Source organism: Chelonia mydas, chromosome 1, assembly GCF_015237465.2.
Source record: "Chelonia mydas isolate rCheMyd1 chromosome 1, rCheMyd1.pri.v2, whole genome shotgun sequence".
In the NCBI taxonomy this organism is placed as follows: Eukaryota; Metazoa; Chordata; order Testudines; family Cheloniidae; genus Chelonia; species Chelonia mydas.
In genome coordinates, this window is record NC_057849.1 from 176,614,507 (window position 1) to 176,620,506 (window position 6,000).

A 6,000-nucleotide genomic window follows, 5' to 3' on the forward strand; every position below is an offset into this window, starting at 1 on the left:
CTGGAGGAGATTTATCCAACTCTAGAAACTAAAATTTATGTTTAGTCTTTGTAATTTCTCTCTTACTTTCAACAAAAGATATATATGTGAGGGTCTACCTTTCTGTGACTCTGTTGTCCACCACCGACCTGCTGAACATCTTAGATCATCCATAGAGGAGTCTATGAAGAATTTATGTAGAGAGACTCCCACATTATTTAGTGTATCTCAAATAAAAATAAAAGGCTGTGCACAAATAAATAATAATACTCAACAGGGGAAGGCCAAGCATGCCATATAGGGAAGCATCCAATTAATCTCCCATTTGCTAAGACATCAAGTCAGTCCCTCCTACACAGCATGTGGGGAGTGTAGACCTCATCCAGTATTTGACAGAAAGGGGGTTAAATCTCTTGTCTCTTTCTACAGCAGCATGAGACAGACCACGGTGCCTGCACTCATTGCAGTGATTGCACTGTGGGATGTCTGGAGATGGGGGAGGTTTCAGCCAACTTACAACTGATGATTATTCCCCTTTATAAAGAAGAATAAAAAAGTTGGTTTGTAACTAAAAAGTCAAACAGCAGCAGCTAAACTGTCTTTCAGATTGGTTGCGGGATCTAGACTCTTATGGGTCTTATGTCATTGATTTTTAGTTAGCAGTCCCACTGAAATCAATGAAGATTTCTGGTCAAACATTAATGACATATTACTATTGTAAGTATTTCTAGGGTATCTGGGCACACACAAACAGCGTGTGAATTGCAACCTAATCTTGTTTGTTGAGAGACTTTTGTCTGATGAAGTCTCACTCAAAGACTTCAGTTTACAATGCTTTATCCGCATTATTGTCTTCCTTCCCCCCCACCTCATTTCCAAACACTGGGCCTAATTCTCTACCAGGTTTATGCCAGTGTAACTCCACTGACTTCAGTAGCGTTACCCCAGTATAAATTTTATGTAACACAGGAAAGAATCAGCTGTTTGTTAGTAAGCCAGCCTTAATTCCTCCATTTACAGCAGGAAAATCTTTATTTTCTTTCACTTACAAACTGGTTCCCGCAAAATGTTATACTTCCCAGGTGGCAAAAGATGAGCTTTGACTGTAAGGAACCTTTTGTAATGCAGTGCATTTTGCCTGCAGAGGCCTGGATTTAGCCTATGCCAGCTGGTCTGGGAGCAGATGACCAACTCCTTCCATCTACAGAATGCTAGGAGATTGCCTGCACTTAGTACATAACACAAAGTTGTTGTTTCTCTTTGCAAAAAAAAAAAAAAAAAACCACAAACAAACAAAACCACACCCCACAACCTCTTCAGTGCTTAGGATAACAAATGATTGTGTTAGTTTCCCTTTTTTTTTTTTTTTATGGTACTACTTACAGATTAAATTAAGATTATATTTGTAAATGAAAGGTGACTAATACAAAATAAATAAAATTAGAAAATTATTTTAAATCCACTACTTAACTAGTTAACCTTTAACCTTGAAAGACCCCAGTGGGCTTAAAGAAACACTGTCAACTTAAAAATATACTGCAAAATAGCTAATTTCCTTATGTTGATGATAAATTTATTAAAATAAATTTAAAAATACAACCTCATTCTTGTATGTTTACTTTTTGCATTTCTTCAATTTAGGCACTGAAAATTTATTCAGTTTTTTTTTAATTGTCATTTTCACATTTGAGTTCCAAGGGGTATAATGTTTGGGAGCGTAAACCCTGCAGAAAAATACTTACATAGACTCTTCCACATGTATTAAATCATGGAAACATGTCCCATAGGTTTTGTAAAAGCTTGTTTTCACAAAATCTAAATATTGGGCCACATCTGAATTAAGTATTCCTGACTAAATTATACTGGGCTCAATTCTACTGTATACCCATTGAAATCCAATATGAAAATTTCCATTTACTTCAGGAGTATGTGGATTAAACTGGGATGCCTTCAAATATCTTTGTGAAAACTGTAACTGTTTAATAATATACAAAATGGTAAACAAATTTAGAAGAAGAATTGAACAATCATATCCAATTAGCCTGCCAGGGGAAGCCTGAAAGTAAACTCAAACTCAGGGGTTGGCAACTTATGAAAACCTTGTTTATTTTACAAAACAATAGTTTAGTTATACAATATATAAACTTATAGAGAGAGACCTTCTAAAAAACATTAAAATGTATTACCAGCACATGAAACCTTAAAGTGAATAAATGAAGACTCGGCACACCACTTCTGAAAGGTTGCCAACCCCTGCTCTAACTACTCAAATTTGAGTTGGGCCAAAATATTAAGATTATTCCAATCCCCTCCCCAAAAGTACAACCCAAAACTATAGGACCTCTAAGGACAACAAATGATCCTGACTTGTCGTTTATGCAAACGACAAGTTTATCCACTATCTTGCTGTAGTAAAGGCTCCATACAGCCTTAAAGGAGAATGCCATTTATTGAGTCGCCAGGGCCATCACACAGCACCTGGGCATTCCTGGGAAGCCTCCCTTCCATGTACTAACAAGGCCAAATTAAAATCAGGGCAATTCAATTACGAGGTCATAATAATTACTATTACGCTTTAATTGGCTTGCAACTATTACAGAGAAACTGCCTCAGCCATTGAAATCCCCGCCAGGTGGCAAACCCCCCTGTTGCGGTCAGAGTGCTGGGAACGAGCTCAGCGCTAGTCTGCGCCCCCGCCCCCCTGATCCCGAGAAGCCTCGGGTGGGACCTTCGCCTCCTCACACGCTCTGTCAAATGGTGCATTGCACCTGCTCGCGCAGCAAGAAGCCCCCAGCGCCTTTCCCCTGCCTCTTGCTCATTAAACTCAACCCGCCACAAAGGCGGCTTAGGGGGGTGCCCTGATGTCCTCCTTTGCCTCGGCATACAAACAAGGGGCGTTTCTGAGACCTTCCTGAGGTACCAGCGGCAGTGCCCTCGCTAGAGGAGCGCGCTCCCCGGTTACCTGGTGCCCCAGTCCAGGGCGCAGACGCTGTTGCTTCCCCAAAGGAAGACGCAGCAGGGACGCTACCAGGACAAACTTCCAACCACTTTAGCACAGGCGGCGCGAGCCCCCCGAGCGGCACCTGCTCCCCACAGCTCCCCGCCAGCCCTGGGGAACAAGCGCCTGTGCAGAGTGCGGGGACCCCAGCGGGGGGCTTGCGCTGCTCTCCGCCCTCGGTGGTTTTAGGGCAATTACTTTTATCAGCCAAGCAGCGGGGTTGGGGGGAGGAGAGGGAAAGCACAAACGCCCTGCGCTCGCCGCTCCCATCCCTCCTGAGGCGGCATCTCTCGGTCTCCTCATGCGCCCCGTCCCCACGCTGTCAGCGCGCCCCGGCCGAGCGGCTTTCCCTAGCGAGCGCCCGCCGCGGGGAACTTTGCAGGGCCGCCAACGGGAAGGTTTTGCGGCACTGCAGCAGCGGTAGCAGCTGCTGCGGCAGCGGAGCCGGAGAGCTCCTTACCTCCCTCTCTCCCTCCCTCCTTCCCTCCCCCCGCGCCAGCCCAGAGGGGTCTCTCTCCATTGTGTGCGGCGGCGGCGGGAGCAGCGGCGCGCACTGCAGACCCAAGCGGAGCACTCAGCGCCCCCGCCACCCGCAGCCGCCTCAGCCTCCTGAGAGGGGGGGACGCTTGCCCCGACAGCAGCTCACAGCCCTTCATCCATAATTCAGACGCCGCCGGGCTCCCCTCCTCGCAATATGCTTCCATCCCAGCTGAACGCTACCTAGCGTTTTACTCCCAGCCAACACAAGGGGAATTGGGAAGGCGGAGAGTGTGTGTGGGGTGTAGAGAGAGTCTCTCCTTTTATACCCCCGGGGTTACAAAGGGTTGCATTATTTTCCTCTTGCCCATCACAAAGCGGCGGACTGCACAAGGACTGTAAGGGAGAAGGGAAGCAGAGTTTATAACCACAGTATTTCTCCTCGAACGAGACATCTAAAAGAGGAGGAAAGAAATTAGTGGAAACCTACTAGATACAATTTCTTGTTCACGTACACACACGGCACACACCAAACTGTCCGAATAGGGAAAGTACAAGGAACGCCCCCCCCCCCCCGCCCCCGAATGTTGCTCAAAGTTGCAGAGCTCTATTGCAGTAGTGCTAGCCTTCCTTTGCTAATCCCGTTTGTTTACTCAGCTCGCCTACAAACCATTAAACAGGCGCAGACCTCTGCAAAGTTACCCCGCCAAACGCAGAGAGCCTGTAACTCAATCAGCAACCAAGGCATCGGCTCCCCGTTTTGCAGCAACAGCGAGATGAAGGCGAAAGGCAAAGCTGAAATGCACCGTGAAATCGCTCGAAAAAGATGTTTTAACCCGTGCGCTCCCACTCAGACACACCAAGGGATGAAGAATGCACAGCTTTAAAACTTCGTTGTTAATAATAATGTAAAAAACAGTGACAATAACGCAGAATCCCAACCCACAATAACCTGACAACTTTAGAGACAATAAACAAATCTACAGTACCTGCAAAGAAACTTGTTGGATTGCTCATTGTACTAATTGTGCATTTTGCATTAGGGTTTCCCTCTTTGATCATTCCCCAATTCTTTTAGAAACTGTTGACTTCTTTTAAACCTATTCCTGAATGCAGCATAACTACAAAACAATTGCATCCCTTTTGAACTTCTAGGCGGGTCTTTAATATCATCCGCTGCTTTGTTATTTGGGGGACTTACCCTGTGAGATAAGATTTTCAGAAAACTAGCAGTTCCATGATTCAGTCCTTGTAACTTTCCTTGCATAGAAAGACCTCTCTCTCTTTTTTTTTTTTTTTTTTTTTGAGTTTAAGAAAACAAGCTGCTCAAGAGACTTTTAAATATAAAGGGGGATGAAACCGGATTTCTTCCCAATATCAGGACCCTGGAAAATCAAATCCTTCTTCAGAAGAGAATTCTTTCAGACCCGTTATCTGTATTACTATTAATGCGTAGAGCAGAAGGCATTGCATACAAATAGACCCAAGTATGAGCTTCTATTGGTGGCTGTGGAAGGCCCCTGGGTCCTACTGCTCTGTCTCTGAGAAACTACAAAGCAGCAGCAATATGCAAGCAGCTTTGGGGAAGGAATGATTTGGAGGGGAATGGGAAGGGGGAGGAAGAGGACGCGGGGGAATCTTGTTTAATTGATTCGTTACCTCTGGTATTGTGATACGTGTTGCGATGGTTAACCAAGAAAAAGCCACATTAAATGGATGTCATGCAATCTCCCCTTTCATATCTGCTTTTTCAATAACACTGTGCAGGATGGGTATGGGAAATCTGCTGGATTTCAAAGGAAAATTTGCAGAGAAGTATTCACACAAGTTGGCTTTATGTTGGAAATTTTTTCCCTTCCCTATCTAGATTATCCATCATTCATACGTTCTCTAATAGCTAAAATTATTTACTGGAATTAATCAATTATGTGTTGAATTCCACCTACCCAGGCCTTCCTCTTCCTATGCTTTTAAAAGGCACATCTGTTTCCCTGTGCAAGAAGGAAAAAAATACATTTTCTCCAGAGGAAAATAACTTAATTTAACTTTGAAAGTGCTAATTAAGAATAGATTTAGTATGTAAAAAGAATACCAATAATTAAAAAATAATTTTAAATTGCTCTTATTTTATAATGCAAATACATTGCTGATTCACTTTTCATTAAGTATGCATTATTTCTCTTATTTGATCGAAGAAATGAACACACTGAAGTAATATATCCTAGCTGAAAATCAAACCCATCAACACATCTAAATAGAACTTACTGTATTTGATTTGTAAAAGCTAAAACAAGTTTAAGTATTAATAAAATAGTAACATAGGCCAAAATAATCTAAAAATGAAAGCATAATTTTAACAGTTAAAGATTTTAACGTTGTCCTGATAAATTAAACATTTGTCATTAATTACTATGCTACCTTCCCAACAGCTTCAGTGTAGATTGGCACATTAGTCATGCAAATTACAAATCAAGGAGATTTAAAATTATGTGTGTGTATGGTGACTAGCTTTTTCCAGCAATGTATGTTTCCATTTTTAAAGAATA

The 6,000-nt window shown here is 42.9% G+C and overlaps 1 protein-coding gene across 2 annotated transcripts in view; it reads right to left on the reverse strand.

Annotated features, from left to right (window-relative positions):
* The window catches only part of ROBO1 (roundabout guidance receptor 1), a 1,017,416-nt gene extending 1,012,444 nt beyond the window's left edge, over positions 1 to 4,972 (reverse strand). For both annotated transcript variants that reach the window (XM_037906016.2, XM_037906009.2), the window contains exon 1: positions 4,656 to 4,972. The gene's annotated coding sequence lies outside the window, so the exon portion shown is untranslated. The remainder of the gene's footprint in view (positions 1 to 4,655) is intronic.
* Positions 4,973 to 6,000: the final 1,028 nt, after the last annotated feature.